Here is an 18,097-nt window from a genome sequence, read left to right as displayed (position 1 = left end):
CATTGAAAGTCCTTGTGTTATTTAAAGATGAGCGGGCTCGGATTTTGCTAATCCGAGCCCACCCGAACAGTGCAGATCCGACAGGATCCGAGCACTGTTCGGGCACTTCCGGCCACCAAAGGAATCCAAAACGAGGCTATGACATCCAAGTCTCGCGTCGGATCTCGCGAGACTCGGATGTCATAAATGCCCTGCTCGCGGCCGCCATATTCATTCTCCCTGCAATCACTGAAGAGGGAGGTTGTTGAGATCCTGTGCTCTGTCCTGCTGATTAGTTTAGTCAAGTCGTGCTTTGTCCAGTGCTCTGTCCTGCTGAGTCCAGTAGTACTTTGTCCAGTGCTCTGTCCTGCTGATTCCAGTGGTGCTTAGGCCAATGTCTGTCCTACTGAGTACAGTGGTGCTTTTGTCCTGTGTTTTTTTCTGCTAAGTCCATAGTAATTTTATAATTCTAAAAAAATCAATAAAAAAAATAAATAAATAAAAAAAACAAAATGATAAAAAAATAATTTAAAAAGTATAAAAAATATTCTAGAGCAATATATTCTTGCAGTCCCAAAAAATAGGTACTGCAATATATATTACTACGTTCAATTTTTCTGCAGTCCCAAAAAATAGGAACTGCAATCTATATTACTACGTTCACTGTTTCTGCAGTCCCAAAAAATAGGAACTGCAATCTATATTACTGTCTACGTTCACTGTTTCTGCAGTCCCAAAAAATAGGAACTGCAATCTATATTACTACGTTCACTGTTTCTGCAGTCCCAAAAAATAGGAACTGCAATCTATATTACTATGTTCACTGTTTCTGCAGTCCCAAAAAATAGGAACTGCAATCTATATTACAACGTTCACTGTTTCTGCAGTCCCCAAAAATAGGAACTGCAATCTATATTACTACGTTCACTGTTTCTGCAGTCCCAAAAAATAGGAACTGCAATCTATATTACTACGTTTACTGTTTCCGCAGTCCCAAAAAATAGGAACTGCAATCTATATTACTACGTTCCGTTTCTGCAGTCCTAAAAAAGTAGGAACTGCAATCTATATTACTACGTTCACTGTTTCTGCAGTCCAAAAAATAGGTACTGCAATCTAAATTACTACGTTCACTGTTTCTGCAGTCCCAAAAAATAGGAACTGCAATCTATATTACTACGTTCACTGTTTCTGCAGTCCCAAAAAATAGGAACTGCAATCTATATTACTACGTTCACTGTTTGTGCAGTCCCAAAAAATAGGAACTGCAATCTATATTACTACGTTCACTGTTTCTGCAGTTTCAAAGTGTGTGTGGTTTAGGGGTACGCTCTCTTGTGCTGCATATAATGGAGTACAAAAATTTGGAGGATAAAGTAGGGAAAGATCAAGACCCACCTCCTCTTAATGCTGAAGCTGCTGCCATTAGTCATGACATAGACGATGAAATGCCATCAACGTCGTCTGCCAGGGGCGATGCCCAATCTCCTAGTAGAGGGCATGTAAAATCCAAAAAGCCAAAGTTCACTACAATTAGTAAAAAAAGAAAATTCAAATCATCTGAGGAGAAACGTAAACTTGCCAATATGCCATTTACGACACATAGTGACAAGGAACGGCTTAGGCCCTGGCCCGTGTTCATGACTAGTGGTTCAGCTTCACCCAAGGATCTAAGCCCTCCTCCTCCCCACTCCTCTAAAAAAATTAAGAGACTTAAGCTGTCATCAACAACACAGCAAACAACTCTGCCTTCTAGAGAGATGTCATCACAAATCCCCAAGGCGAGTCCAAGGGTGTTGGTGGTTGCGAAGCCTGACCTTCCCATCACTGTACGGGAAGAGGTGGCCCCTTCCACCATTTGCAGCACGCCCTCTGCATATGCTGGAAGGATCACCCACAGTCCAGTTACAGATTTGGCTAATGAAGGTGTGAATGTTGTACACCGAGAGGAGGATATTGATGTAGCTGGTGCTGAGGAGGAACTTGACGAGGAGGATGCTGATGTGGTTTTCTTAAATGAGGCACCAGGGGGGGAAACAGTTGTTGTCCATGGGATGAAAAAGCCCATCGTCATGCCTGGTCAGAAGACTAAAAATTCCACCCTTTCTGTCTGGAGTTATTTTTATCCCAATCCGGACAACAAATGTATGGCCATATGTAGCTTATGTAAAGCTCAAATAAGCAGGGGTAAGGATCTTGGCCACCTAGGGACATCCTCCCTTATACGTCACCTGAAGAACCTTCATAATTCTGTATTTAGTTCAGGAACTGTGGCTAGGACCGTCAGCAGTCCAGGGACACCTAAATCCCTTGGTCCTGTTGGATACACACCACCAACACCCTCCTCGTCAACTTCCTCCACGATCTCCATCAGATTTAGTCCTGCAGGCCATGTCACCAGCCAGACTGAGTCCTCTTCAATCCGGGATTCATCCGAGGAATCCTGCAGCGTTACGCCTACTACTGCTGCTGCTGCTGCTGTTGCTGCTGGTAGTCGGTCATCTTCCCAGAGGGGAAGTCGCAAGAACGCTACGTCTTTCACCAAACAGTTGACCGTCCAACAGTCGTTTGCCATGAGCACAAAGTACGACAGTAGTCACAATATTGCAAAGCGGATAACTGCGGCTGTAACAGCTATGTTGGTGTTAGACGTGCGTCCGATGTCCGCCATCAGTGGAGTGGGATTAAGACGGTTGATGGAGGTATTGTGTCCCCGGTACCAAATCCCGTCGAGATTCCACTTCACTAGGCAGGCGATACCCGGGATGTACAGAGAAGTACGAAAAAGTGTGCTCAGTGCTCTGAAAAATGCGGTTGTACCCACTGTCCACTTAACCACGGACATGTGGACAAGTGGTTCAGGGCAAACGAAGGACTACATGACTGAGACAGCCCACTGGGTAGATGCATCGCCTTCCGCAGCAACAGCAGCAGCTGCATCAGTAGCAGCATCTCCACAATGGCTGCTCATTCCAAGGCAGGCAACGTTGTGTATCACCGGTTTTAATAAGAGGCACAACGCTGACAACCTCTTAGAGAAACTGAGGGAAATAATCTCGCAGTGGCTTACCCCACTTAGACTCTCCTGGGGATTTTTGGTGTCAGACAACGCCAGTAACATTGTGCGGGCATTACATATGGGCAATTTCCATCACGTCCCATGTTTTGCCCACACCGTTAATTTGGTGGTGCAGCATTACCTGAAGAGTGACAGGGGTGTGCAGGAGATGCTTGCGGTGGCCCGCAAAATTGCTGGACACTTTCGGCATTCTGTCAGTGCCTACCGCAGACTCGAGCAACATCAAAAAAGGCTGAACCTGCCCTGCCATCACCTCAAACAAGAGGTTGTGATGCGCTGGAACTCCACCCTCTATATGCTGCAGAGGATGGAGGAGCAGCAAAAGGCCATTCAGGCCTACACAGCCACCTACGATATAGGCAAAGGAGTGGGGATGCGCCTGAGTCAAGCACAGTGGAGACTGATTTCCGTGTTGTGCAAGGTTCTCCAGCCGTTTTAACTTGCCACACGAGAAGTCAGTTCCGACACTGCCAGCTTGAGTCAGGTGATTCCCCTGATCAGGCTGTTGCAGAAGCAGCTGGAGAAAGTGAGGGAGGAGCTGTTAAAGCATTACGATTCCACCAAGCATGTAGCTCTTGTGGATGAAGCCCTTTGTACGCTTTGCCAGGATCCGAGGGTGGTCACTCTTTTAAAGTCAGAGGAATACATTCTGGCCACGGTGCTGGTTCCTCGGTTTAAAGCGTATGTTGTGTCTCTGTTTCCGGTGGACACAAGTCTACAGAGGTGCAAAGACCTGCTGGTCAGGAGATTGTCCTCTGAAGAGGACCGTGACATGCCAACAGCTCCTCCATTTTCTTCAACACCTGTGGCTGCGAGGAAAAAGCTCAGTTTTCCTAAAAGACCCACTGGCGAGGATGCTGAGAACATCTGGTCCAGACTGAAGCACCTGCCAACCATTGCAGACATGTCTACTGTCGCTGCATTGGATGCTGTCCCAATTGAAAAAATGGTGGAGGATTACTTTGCTGACACCATCCAAGTAGACATATCAGACAGTCCTTATTTTTGCTGGCAGGAAAAAAAGACAGTTTGGAAGCCCCTGTACAAACTGGCTATATTTTACCTGAGTTGTCCCCCCTACAGTGTGTACTCGGAAAGAGTTTTTAGTTCAGCGGGTAACCTGGTCAGTGAGCGGCGAAGGAGGTTGCTTCCGCAAATCATTGAAAAAATGATGTTCATAAAAATGAATTATCAATTCCTCAATCAAGAACAGCACTGGCCTCCAGAGACTACAGAGGGACCTGTGGTTGTGGAGTCCAGCGGGGACAAATTGATAATGTGTGAGGATGAGGAAGTACACACTGAAGGGGGCGAGGAATCAGATGATGAGGATGAGGTTGACATCTTGCCTCAGTAGAGCCAGTTTAGTTCAAGCTCTGATTCAAGTACATTGAAGATTCCTTTTATATCAGGCAGTCTCCAAGAATTCTGCTTCAGATATAACAGCCCCTGCTTCCTTTTCTGCAGTGAGCTTCTCCATAATTGCCTCTAAGAGGTTTTCTGTGCTTCCTGAAATAATTTCTCTACATTCATTTGCAATTCTTCCTCTGTAAAGTTGACTCATACATTTACGTCTTCAGCTTTTGCGCGTGCAATGCTACAGGTTTGGGACCTTGTTTTGTATGAAGAAACTGACCAGTGAGCCTTATACCTATAATATGGAAATTGATGGAAACACTCTTAAAAGAAAGAGTTGTAGAATATCTCAAATCCACCAATTTACATGATCCCAAACACAATAGATTTACTGGGAGATCATGTCAGATAATTCTTATTGACTTTTTTGACTGGGTGACTAAAGTAATATATCAAAGGAGGGGCGTAGATGTAACTTTTCTATATTTTAGCAAGGCTTTTGACACTGTCCCACATAGCAGACTGTTAAATAAACTTGAAAGTTTGGGATTGGATTCTATGATGTTTGAATGGATAATATCTTGGTAGCAGGATGGAAAACAGAGAGATGTAGTAAATGGAATGCATTGACAGGAGAGAAAGGTTATAAGTAGAATACTCCAGGGACCTGTATTTTGACCAGTGCTTTTTTGTTAACATAGAAAGTTTTTTATTGTTTTTATAAAGTAAATTAAAACAGATATAACAATGTATAGTGGTTATAATCAATAATATCAAGATTTGTGCATTTACATTGTTAACATATAGTAAAGACACTTATACAGAATAAAAAAATAGAGGGGATACAAAAAAGGGAGGAGCAAGGGGGAAAGGAAGGAGACATATTTAGAGATAATCAACATTTCAAAATGGCAAATTTAGAAATATCAGAATAGTAGGGTTCTTGGAGTTTGGATCAGTTACTGTAGAGGGAGTTGTTCTTAATCGTTTTCATGCCATGAGAACCACTTGATAAATGGAGAAGTTACAGCAGTTGAGTATCTAAAGCCAATGGTTTCCATTTTATAGCTACGTTGTATTGTGGCGATAATTTTTGAAAGTGATGGGATAGAGGAGACTTCCAATGCTGTGCTATAGCTGCCCTAGTGGCAATGAGTATATGCCCAGTAACATAGTGATTATGGTGTTGAATATGAGGCGGGTATAGTTGTAACAGTGCAACAGCAGATCACGGAGGTACATTGGTCTTAGTAACTTGGGATATGAGGTGGAAAACCTCGGTCCACACTGACCTGAGTTTGAGGCATGCCCAAAAAATATGTATAAAGGTATCAACACCACCACATTCTCTCCAACAATGTTTGGATACTGTGGGTCATATTTTATGAAGCTTAGCTGGGGTAAAATATATACTATGTACCAACTTAATCATCATCACTGAGTGATTAATGCTCTTGGACATTTTGCAGATGTTCTGCAAAATTTTCCTCCAATCTTCCACTGAGAGTGTAATCCCCTGGTCATGTTCCCATGTAGTTTGGACCAGGAGGTCCCAGGAGTCAACAGGGGACAAAGGGGTCTGATACCACCTTGAAATACCTTCCGCATGAGAGAAGGAGGAGAATGACATTTGTTCATAAGAGGGGGCAATTTTCAGAGATGGGACATATGCCGGGTAAAACTGTATCCAGTGTCTGATCTGGAGATATTTATAAAAGTCTCGGGCTGGTATGTCATACTTAGCTTGTAGATGGGAAAAGTAGTGAGCCATCCTCTAAAAGATCCTGTATTCGTTCAGATCCTTGTCTGTGCCAAATTCAAGGTGAAGATCTGTGATTAGTTGTGACAAAGTAATGGTAGAAAGGTTAGAGAAGGGGAGAGTGGTATCTGGTGATAAGAGCATCAACTTATCCCAAACAACGTAAGAGTCTTTGATGTTCCAGAGCATATTTGTATAACATGGCCTGCTAGGTTTATCTAACCAAAGGAGGTCTGCTCACAGGGAAGGGGGAAGAGTTGTGGAGTTCAATGGTAAACCAAGGTTTGAGAGGGGAAGGGGCCTGCCAATTTCTGAGTTAGTCTAGTAGAGCTGCGTGCTGATATGATTCCAATTTAGGATTGACTAAGCCACCTCTCAATTTGGAGCGAAATATTCGGTCTCTAGAGAGTCTAGGGCGTTTATTACGCCAAATAAAGTGGAATGCTATTGTGTAAAATTTGTTAAGAAGAAAACCGGGAACCAAATAGGGGATAGAGCGGAACAAACACAGGATCTTCGGAAGCAGGATCATTTTCAGGATGACCACTCTCCCCAGCCAAGAAATTTCATAGTTAATCCAAGATTTAGTGAGTGTATCAAAGTGCTTTAAGAGCGGTAGTTAATTACTCTCAATAATCAAGGCAGGATTCAGGGATACGTATTCCTAGGTATGTCATACAAGTGAGGCACCACTGGAATTTATATAATGACTTTAAGGACCGTAGTGTATTCTGTGGGAGAGCCACCCCCAATGTCTCTGATTAGACCAGTGCTTTTTACTATCTTTATTGGTGACATTACAAATGGTATTGAAGGGAAAGTATGCCTTTTTTCAGATGACACAAAGATATGCAACAGGGTAGACACACCAGGAGGGATAAAATGATTGATGATCTAGGTAGACTAGAGGAATAGTCAAGAGCGTGGCAACTACAGTTTAATGCCAAAAAATGCAAAATCATGCATTTGGGTATCAAAAACCCTAAGGCTAAATACAGTATTAATGGCACTGTAATGGAAAGTACTGAGGAGGAAAGAGATCAGGGAATCACTATTTCAAGTGACTTAAAGGCAGGTAAGCAAAGAGAAAGGCAAATCAGATGCTTGGTTGCACAGAGAGATGAATTAGTAGTAGAAAGAAATAAGTACTAATGCCACTGTATAGGTCATTGGTACAGCCTCATCTAGAATACAGTGTTTAGTTCTGGAGGCCATATCTCCAGAAGGCTATAAACACATTATAGAATGTACAAAAAAGGGCAACTAGGTGATTTTAACATCCCTATTGATAACCCCTCTGACCCTGCTTCCATCAAACTTTTCACCTCCCTTGGCCTCATTTAGTGGACCTCATCCCCCACCCACTGTCTTGGTCCCTTCCTAGACCTCGTCTTCTATCATCTCTATTATCTCTCCGACTTCTCTATCTCTTCCTTCCCACTCTCTGACCACTATCACCTCTCCTTCACTCTGTCCTCTTCCCCTGCTCCCCCCTGCCTAAAGGTACCCTCACTAGGCGCAATCTTGATGCTATTGACCCTACATTTTTCTCCTCCTCTCTTGAAACTCTCCTATCCCCTTTTCCCACCATGGTCTGATCAGATGTCCTCTCTCTATAACCAGTCCCTCACTACTACCCATGATGCTGTCACCCCTGCATCTTCTGTCCACTGACACCACTTAATTCCCCAAACCTGCCACTCCAAATTCATCCGCTTCCTTCAGAAGTGCACTCACGCTGTTAAACGCCTCTGGAGGATATCTCGCTCCCTGGCTGATATCCTTCATTTTAAATTTATCCTCTCTTCATTCTGCTCTGCCCTCTCCCTCACTAAACAATCTTTCTTTAAATCTCTCATTTCTTCTCAGTTTTCTAATCCCTGTCGCCTCTTTGGCACTTTCAATTCTCTCCCCCCCAGTCCTGTCCCTTGCTCCTTCTCTGCTACCAACTTTGCCACCTTTTCTCCTCCACAATCGAGGACATGAGAGTCAACATCTCCTCCTCCCATGCTTCTCCTGCCACCCTCACATCTCCACCTCCCCCCAAACAACCAACTCTGGTTCTCTTTCCACCCTACTTCAGGTGATGAAGTTCCCTCCCTTATTCTTTCCTCTCCTCCATCTACCTGTCACCTTAATCCCACCCCATGTCACCTCCTTCGCTCTCTCTCCCCACTGCCTGCCCCTACCTAGTACACCTCTTCAACCAGTCACTCTGGCATTGTCCCCTTCTCTTTTAACATGCCCTTATCTCTCCCATCCTCAAAAAAACCAATCTCGATTCCACCTCACTTGCTAACAATCGCCCCATTACACTTCTCCCCTATCCCTCTAAATTACTAGAGCGGATTGTCTGCAACTGCCTCACCAGACACTTCTCAGACAATTCCCTCCTCGACTCTCTCCAATCCGGTTTCTGCCCCATCCAATCCACTGAAATCACCCTGGTCAAAGTTACTAATGATCTTCTATCAGCTAAATCCAGAGGTCACTTCTCTCTACTCATCCTCCTGGACCTCTTTGTTTTGACACTGTGGACCACTCCCTTCTTTTGCAAACCCTTCTCTCTCTTGGCCTCTCTAGCTCTGTCCTGGTCTGGTTCAGCTGATCCTTCTCTGTATCCATGTCTGGTTTTTACTCCACCCCCTCCCTGTAGGAGTCCCTCAGGGCTCTGTTCTCGGCCCTCTACTCTTTTCGCTCTATACTACTTCCCTTGGTGCTCGCATTCTTTCCTTCAGTCTTCAGTATCACCTTTATGCTAATGACATTCAACTCTAAATCTCTTCTCCTGATCTTTCCTCCTCCCGTCTCTCTTGTGTATCTGATTGCCCTTTCGCCATCTCTTCCTGGATATCCTCACGCTTTCTCAAAATTAAAATTTCTACAACTGAACTCAATATCTTCCCTCCTAGATTCTCCTCTCACCTTGATATCTCCATCACTGTTAACAACACCACCATCTCCTCTGTCCCCAAACTCTTCTGCCTGGGTGTAATTCTCGATTCCTCTCTTTATCTTTTGCCCCCACATTCAATCCCTGTCGCTTTCAACTATGAAACATTGTCCGCTTCCAGCCCTTCCTCTCTCAGGATGCCACCAAAAATATCATCCATGCACTCATTATCTTCCATCTTGATTGCTGCAACCTTCTCCTTACTGGCCTCCCCTACTCCCATCTCGCTCCCTTTCATTCAATACTCAATGTCTTACTATTCTGTCCACACTATAAACTTCCCTTTGGCCTGAGTATATTCAGACAGACAGCTTATCCACTCCTAATGGTCTCCCTCCCTTTCGCTCAATACTTAACGCCACTCCTCTTCTGCCTCCCCTCTCTGCCATGCCTTACATTGGCTCCCGTTTCCCTACAGAATGCTTTTCAAACTCCTCAACATCACCTACAAAACTCTCTCCCACTCTACTGCCCCATATCTCTAACCTCCTCTCCATTCTCCCGCCCACTCCCTGCCCTCAGTCAATGACTGTTGCCTCTCCTCCACTCTGATCACCTCATCTCACTCAAGAATCCAAGATTTCTGCCACCCCTTTACTGGAATGACCTTCCTCGCTCCATCCATCTGTCCCCTAAATTGTGCTTCTTCAAACGGGCACTTAAAACTCATCTGTTCCTTAAAGCCTACCAGCCATCCACTTAACCCTTTTTTATCTCCTATGCTCATTTTTATCTCCTTTCTCCTCCTGGCCTCTCTCTGCATTCCTCCCACACTATATCCCCTTAACCAACACCCTTATCTGCCTAATGTCTGTTTACCCTCCCTTAGGATGTAAGCTCTTTGAGCAGGACCTTCTTCCCTCCTGTCTTGATACCTATTCTTCTGCTAAAACTTCATTGCAATAGCCATGCCGGGATTTTCTGAAATCTTATTATTATTTGTTTATTGTTCTGTACTCTTTCACCCTATATAGTCTACTGTTTGTATTGTGTATCAAGCTGCGGAAATCTTGTGGCGCCTAATAAATAAAGAATAATAATAATATTATCTAAAATGGTGCATGACTTGAACTCATTCAATCATTTGGTCTCCAATACCACCTCAAAGATGATGACACGCAAATCTGTCTTTCCTCCCCTGACCTCTCTCCTGCTGCCGTAACTCAGGTATCTAAAAGTCTCTGTACTGTAACTACCTGGATGTCACAGCGCTTCCTGAAACTCAACATCTGTAAATCTGAGCTCATCATCTTTTCTCCTGCTAATGTTGCTATCCATCCCAATATCTCCCTCTTGGTTGCCAGCATCAATCTTTCTCCTGTCACCCAAGTCCACTGCCTTGGAGTCACCCTTAACTTAGCCATCAGCTTTACCCCTCATATCCAGTCCCTCACCAATTCCTGCCACTTCTGCCTCCATAATTATTATGAAAATCCATCCCTCCCTCTCTCAGAAAGCATCCAAAATCCGGGATCATTCACTCATCATTTCTCGTCTCAACAATTGCAACCTCATTCTCTCTGGTCTCCCTCGCTCTCGCACTTCTGACCTTCAATCCATACAGAAAGCTACGACTCTCTCTCACAGCACCTCTTCCACTTCTCCTCTGCGTAAATCCTCATTGGCTCCCTATCCATTTCAGAATCCAGTTTAAGCTCCTTACCCTCACTTACAAAGCCCTTACCAACACTTCAACTCCTTACATCTCTGACCTTGTCTCGAGATACATACCTACCCAGCCACTCCACTCCGCCTCAGACCTCCGCCTCAATTCACCTCCCATTACCTCCTCCCATGCTCGACCTCCAAGACTTCTGCCGTGCTGCCCCTAATCTTTGGAACTCCCTACCCATCTCACTCGACTCTCCCCCAATCTTCAGTCCTTCAAACGCTCACTCAAAACTTACCTTTTCAAGCTCGCCTATCCTACCACCTCCTAACCATTCTATCCATCACCTGCTCTTCCTCGTCTGCCATCTAAAATTTCCTCCCAGTTGGTCCTACTGTCTTTCACCACTCCTCCCTTTAGAACGTAAACTCTCGCAAGTAGGGTCCTCTCTACCTATTGTTCCACGTCTGTCTCCTGTCCCTCGTACGTCCGGTCACATCTTTTGTTGCACTCTGTGTGAGTCCCCATACCATTACTCACACTCATCTGTGCTACTGGCATGTTTTACCTCATCTATTTGTTACTTGCTTCTGTATCCGGCGCTACAGAATCTGTGGCACCTTATAAATAAATAATAATAATGACTTACATCACACAACCTACCCAGATAGACTAAAAGATCTTAATATGTATACTTTGGAGCAGAGAAGAGAAAGGGGGGACATCACAGAAACTTTCAAATAAATGAAGGGCTTTAACAAGGTACAGGAAGGAAACATTCTTCAAAGAAAGAGAAGTATTAGAACATGAGGAGATGCACTGAAACTAAAAGGAAGTAGGTTCAGAGGAAATTTGAGGAAAAATTACTTCACAGAAAGGGTAGTGGATAAGTGGAATTGCCTCCCATCAGAGATGGTAGAGCAATTTAAACTTGCTTGGGGTAGATATAAGGATAACCTTAAAAAAAATAAGGATTAAATAGGGTTGGAGGATGCCATATGTTAAAAAATGGGCAGACTAGATAGGCTAAATGGTTCTTATCTGCCGTCAAATTCAATGTTTCTAAGATGTTTTCTGTGACATGATGTTGAGGTGATAACTTCGCTTATGGATTGCAGGTTTCTGAGCAGTCAGGGTATTTGTACTGTTAAAGAGGTGCTTGACTATGCATGGACTTCTGTGTTGCCGTATGTAGATGGCTGCACTGACAAGGTGTAAGTTTCTGTCAACAGTGGCCACTGTTGCAGACTATGTTGTCATGTGCAGATATTTGAGCTGGCATTATAGCAGATCTTAGAATCAGAATATATATGTCCTACTTGTTGAGAGACAATGTTTTACTGTTCTGTCTGCACTATAAACTTCCCTTTGGCCTGAGTATATTCAGACAGACAGCTTAACTTCTCCTACTTTAATAATTCAATCTAGATGTGACGATCTGAATAATGGTGTTTATTTTAGTGATAAAGAACATGTTAACTTGAGCAGTAAAACTGTAATAAATAAATTATAGAATGAAATTACAATATGAACAGATATGATGCAATGCAAACATGAAAACATGGCATAACTGCATAACTTGAAATATACTGCATCTCTGGCATAACATGTGAGATCTAAAGATGGAGCCTTCCTGTCGTTACCCAAGTTGCATTGTGAGCTAACTACAGAGGCCTGCGTTGTTCAGTTAAGTTGATACTAGGCCTGCCACTAGGTGGAGTTTACACAGAAAGAAATGCATATGTAAAACAACATTGTTGAAGGCATAACAAACGTGTGTAATATTTGTGCAATAAGGTGAGTAAAAATGGTTGTCTGTATTTGTATTTTAGTTAATATATAGTTTTATTTTCAGATCAATAAGGCTCTATATAATTTTTCATCTATATATTCAATTTTGATTGTGTAAAAAATAAACTTTGTCCCAATAATGAGAAACTAGTATGATAATCTCTCTGTTTGATTTCCTTAAGGAGTAGTAGTAACAGAGGCTCAGCTGAGCCCACAGACAAACAAAGCAAAACACTGATACGTGGTTCGCTACAATTGCTTTGCCTTGTCAAAGTGATCTTTGCTTTATAATAGAATTTGCAAAATTAAGGCAAGATAGGACATGAATCCGCTAGAGATACATACATTAAAGCATGAATGAAGGTATAATTCTAGCGATTTTGTAAAAATCAGGATAACTAAATGGATTTGTATCATTTCAAGTAAATAAGAACATGCTGTTTAACATCTATTATCCCTTTCATAATAGAATAAATGAAAATAGAATCCTAGTGATTTTATAGCATTCAGGCAAACTAAATGGATATGTCTCATTTCCAGTCAATAAGTTCATATTGCTTGATATCCAATATCCCTTTTATTAAACAATTTTGGAACACTACAGCTGACCCCCTGTTACGACTTTCTCTTAAGTAAATGAGAGAGAGAGACTAACATACAAAGTCTATTTCTTACTAAGTCACATTGAATATATGTTGCTAGTGTGCTACCAGCGTTAATCTCTGTAGAGGCAGAGGAAGTCTTGACCACAAATGATGGCGCAATTGTGTCACTGTCCAACACAGTTGACATTCATGTCTCCAACTGCCCCTATTAGAGCTTTTAATGCCCCAATAACTGCCACAAATTTGCTGTCCATTCTCTCTAGTGCAAACACTGTTCTTGGGTAGGGATTGTTTTATTGGCTATCATATCTTAAGCCACGTTTTAAGTTTGACAACATTTGGGTCACCTGTCTATTTTGGCTCTCTATAAAAACTTCCTGGATGTGCCTTAAACCATTTACAGCATTGATCTGTTGATGGGGAAGAAGTAGTCTCCTCCTCAGCCACTACATCTATCTCCCTTTAATCAGAAAGAGCAGGTTGTTCTGTTTCCATGTCAACAAAATCCAGGATTATTATTGTGTGGGATTCTACCAAACCTTGCTGCTGAACTTTGTGGCCATCTTGTTGCCATGCTGCTCCTGTAAATGGAAACATATGTGTAAGTTTATTTTGGCACATGTTGATTTCACTGATTTTTGTTCATAGGTGGACTCATCAGGTGCCTCTTCAACTGATGGAGGCTCTGGTGTTGTCGGCAGGGGTTCTCTGCATGAGAGACCTATAGATTGAACTATGAGACATTAATACTATTATTTTATGTAGATTGTTTGCAATATATATCCTGTGAAGTAAAAACATATCTTACACATTTTATATCCCTATACTTATGTTGGTCAGCTAGTTTGCATTTAGGAGAGCAAATCATAAAGAATGAGTAATTCTGCACCTGGGCAAAACCATGTTGCATTGGAGGGGGTGGTGAATTTAAAATGTGGGGACAGATTTATAGTTGGGGTAGGGCATCTCCTAGATTAACTTTAAATTTCAGTGTAAAAATAAAGCTATCAAGTATTTGTGTTTTAGATGATGAACAGGCAGCATTTAACTTATGTACAGAATAATAAACTAATTTGTGCCCCTTGTATTCTAACATGGTTTGTCCCAGAGAACATTTACTCCTTTTTTTCCAAGGTTTTCTCTTATTATAGCAATTGTGTTTATATTTACCAGGCAACGTTGCTCCTTGTCTTATTGCTTGACTTTACATATTTTATGTACAAATTACATATTCAAAACAGACCTGAATATTCCAGGTTCCAGACAAGGAGCCAGCAGCAGATTGTGAAAGCTACAATAACAGTTTGTCCACAGAGTCCATTAGTCTAGTACGTTAGCTTTCCTATGTTTTTTCCCGACAATCTCTTGCTCTCTCACTCTTTCTTTTTCTGTTTCTCTCCACTTCTCACTTAATGTCCTCTATCTCTCACCTTCCTCAATGTTCTGTACCCCTGTTGTATTTCTACCTCCCCACCGGCCATACTGTAACCACGCACCCAGCACCGTGTGTCCCACAAACTCTATACTGATCATCTATGGAAGGGACCCAAATCCCAAATAAATTGCTGTACTGGGGACTCAAATTCCTCTTGGCAGCCCTACTTACTACACTAATACTCACACTCAACTCACAGACAAATAACACTGAAAGGACTCAAATTATAAAAGACAGTAAACAGTAATAATAACATAATAAGGAACAAGACAACCCAAAAGGACTAGACAATTCTCAGAAATCAATATAGAAATACCTCAAATACTGCAAACTATCACAGCTATCCTCTTTTCTCCTAGCACCTGCCTCCTCACAAACATATTAAAGATTGAGTTCCCAATGCTTTTTGAGAGCCAATAAATAAACAAACTGTTTTAAGATACGTTTTACATATACAACAGTCAGGGGTATAGCCAGGTTTAGAAGTGAGGGGAAGCAAAAGGTAAAAAAATAGGTGTGTAAGATTGTCATTCAGTCAAGAAAATTATGAAAAATAATTAAAATGCATAGCGGAGAAGTTTTCCCCTAAATCACAACACACTGTGGCATATCCTTTTACCATACCCAATAAAGACACGGACACCAAAATTAAAGTTGGGAATGAATGACAGTATTTATTAATTTGGAATATGAACTTTAAACTAAAGAGGACTGTAAGGCGGACGAGAGTAGGGCAGTCAGCAAACGCAACACCAATAAAGGTGGAAAGGTCAGACCATAGTACCACCAACCCAGGATCATACCTTATCTATTGGCCGGTGCTAAAAATCAAGTCCAATGGCAAGACTATGCCCCCTTTTCTAACCGCCAGTATAAACCAGACAATACCGGTCAAAGGGTCCTCCTCACAGGCGGACCAACCATAGTATGACACCATAATCACAGAGGGGTAGTGACCTATGACAAGATCAACCGAGCACCATATGCACAGTTACCGACTGCACTGCTCTCCTACCACGCCGCATGTATAACTATATATGCGACCCGCCAACTACAGACCTAACAACACCTTTTAACCTCCAACATAACTGATCTATAAAGTAACGTACGCCCTCATCCGACAGGTGAACACCATCTGCTCTGTACAAGTAAGCAAACTCTGCTCTTAACAAAGGGTGATTTATCACAGAACCTCCTAGCGCCCGAAAATTTTTGCTGGCAGCTTGATTTACTTTTCGGACAAACGCCGCTATGTTAATAGCAGGAATAGCAGATTTCCACTGACGCCTTGGAACAATGTAAGACCAGCACAACTTCAGTTTTGGCCATCTACTTGAAACAACTGTCATGTCTTCTTGAATTCTAATGATCAGCTCTCGGGATTTAATTTGGCCCACGTCATTACCACCAACATGCAAAACCAGAACGTCAGGAACACCATGTTTAGAAATTTCCTCAGAAAGAAATGGAATAAACTCTGCCCACTTCATGCCTCTCTTCCCTATCCATCTCATGGAAACGAGCTCAGGTAACCAGGGGCATCTTTGTGATAATGCATGTCTATTCGCCCAATAAACATAAGAGTGGCCCAACACCCAAACATCAATCTTCGAATTTTGCACTCCTACAACAAAATATAAAACATGAGTCAAAAAACGAAACAGAAGGACAACCGAAACAAACTACAAACCAACTATCAAGGCACACAAATGCCTTATGCTACCCCTAACCCCTTATACAATAGTCAACCAAAACTAAAAGGGACATACCTATCCCTAACATAACTAGAACCACGCTGTAGGTAAAGAAGAGGGGGGTATATTAACATTAATTCCAACCTTAAACCTAACAGAACGAAAAGGAAAAGCAGCAACCCAAGTGAAGGTAAAAACCTATGAGGGAAAAATCCCTTCACGCCCCCACAAATAGCGGCGAGCAGCAAAGGGCCCTGGGTTAACTAGCTTAGTAGAGAAAGAAAAGGTAAAGAAGAGCTGCGTAAAGGGAAAAAACAACATGATTAAACATCAGGTCGTATATAACATTTATAACAATCGGACTTCCACCTTCCTAGCAACTGTATTGAAGCTACAGAAGCCCCACTTGATGCAGCCGCCGTGGCTGCTCCAATCTGAAAAGAATGTGTACCGAATTCTGATGCTGGTAAGCTTAATGCATTTAAAGCGCTGCACATAACAGAATGAAACTGAAATTTGGAAACGGGGGACCCATCTTTATGTACTAACCAAATTTCTGCTTGATGTGGCCGCATACTTGCTAATTGATGACAGAGCCTGACTGGACATATAACTTGATCTTGCTGCTTATTAAGGGTAAACAAGTGCCCCACTCCTGCCTGATCTGTTTTGGAACGTCTAATATTAAATTGAATGCTGTCGTCCGACAAAACTACATGCTTAGCCAAAATAGCTGACTCAAACTTGTTTTTGGACTGCGCAACTATCTCACTAACTCTCAGAGCGCAGTGAAAAGCCATAGAAAATGCTGTAGCAAACAATGAAGCTTCAAAATGGTCTGATGTCACTTCTGGCAAAATTAAAATCATACGGGACAGTAATGCGTGATCTATAGGCCTTCTATTATCTTTAGGGGCGGGGTGATTCCTTGACCACCCCTTTAAAGCCTTGCTAATGAGGAACGATTTAGTGGGGTTCGGGAGACATTGTAATCTAGCCATAAATGATATACCTGCTAGTGTAGCAGTCATTGATGCTTTACTAATCCATTCCTGATAACACCCCACATAAAATCGTCAATACCGTGAGAGTCCCCCGGGGCACGAGCGGAACCGGACAGCAGAAAGCTTTCCCATCGTTTCCAAGCTGACCGATAGGCCTTCCATGTGGACGGAGCTAGAGAAGCATCTGCCAAGAATCTTAAGCCGGCCCGACCATCTGCCAAACATAAGATGGATAGGCTGTACTCACGGGGTCAGCAAGAGGCGCAAGAGGCCTAAAACGCTCCCACTCAAATCGGGAAAGAGAGTCTGCTATACAATTGTCTATACCTGGAACATGTTTGGCGCGAAAATTTATGTCGCAATCCAAGCAACGAAGCACCAGAACGCGCAACAGATTTTCTGCCGGTTTAGAGGAAGCGCTCTGACGGTTTATTGCCTGAACCACACCCAAATTATCGCAACAAAAGGACACATTGCGCCCACTAAGCTGAGGGGCCCACAACTCCAGAGACACGATGATGGGAAAAAGCTCTAGAACCAATAAATTCTTTGTCAGACCACTCTCAAACCAAGACTGAGGCCACGGGGAAGCGTTCCATTGTCCCTGAAATAAAGCACCGAATCCTCTAGCACCTGCGGCGTCAGTAAACAGAGCTAACTCTAACACGGAAACAGGCGGGGAAGGCCAAATCCAGGAACCATTAAATTTCTTGAAGAATGTTACCCAGACTGCCAAATCCTCCCTTATCTCGTCACTCAACTTAATTAATGCGTGAGGCCTGTTCTTACCCGTTGTGGCCAACTGTAATTTCCTGCAAAAAACTCTACCGATG

General features: G+C 42.8%; 1 long non-coding RNA gene across 2 annotated transcripts in view; it reads right to left on the bottom strand.

Moving 5' to 3' along the window:
* Window positions 1-5,202: 5,202 nt before the first annotated feature.
* Window positions 5,203-18,097, bottom strand: part of LOC142100759 (uncharacterized) — a 36,286-nt gene continuing 23,391 nt past the window's right edge. For both annotated transcript variants that reach the window (XR_012678896.1, XR_012678897.1), the window contains exon 3: window positions 5,203-13,712. This is a non-coding gene — a long non-coding RNA (uncharacterized LOC142100759). The remainder of the gene's footprint in view (window positions 13,713-18,097) is intronic.

The sequence above is a fragment of the Mixophyes fleayi genome, chromosome 9 (assembly GCF_038048845.1).
Source record: "Mixophyes fleayi isolate aMixFle1 chromosome 9, aMixFle1.hap1, whole genome shotgun sequence".
In the NCBI taxonomy this organism is placed as follows: Eukaryota; Metazoa; Chordata; class Amphibia; order Anura; family Limnodynastidae; genus Mixophyes; species Mixophyes fleayi.
This window is presented reverse-complemented; position numbering and strand designations above follow the sequence as displayed.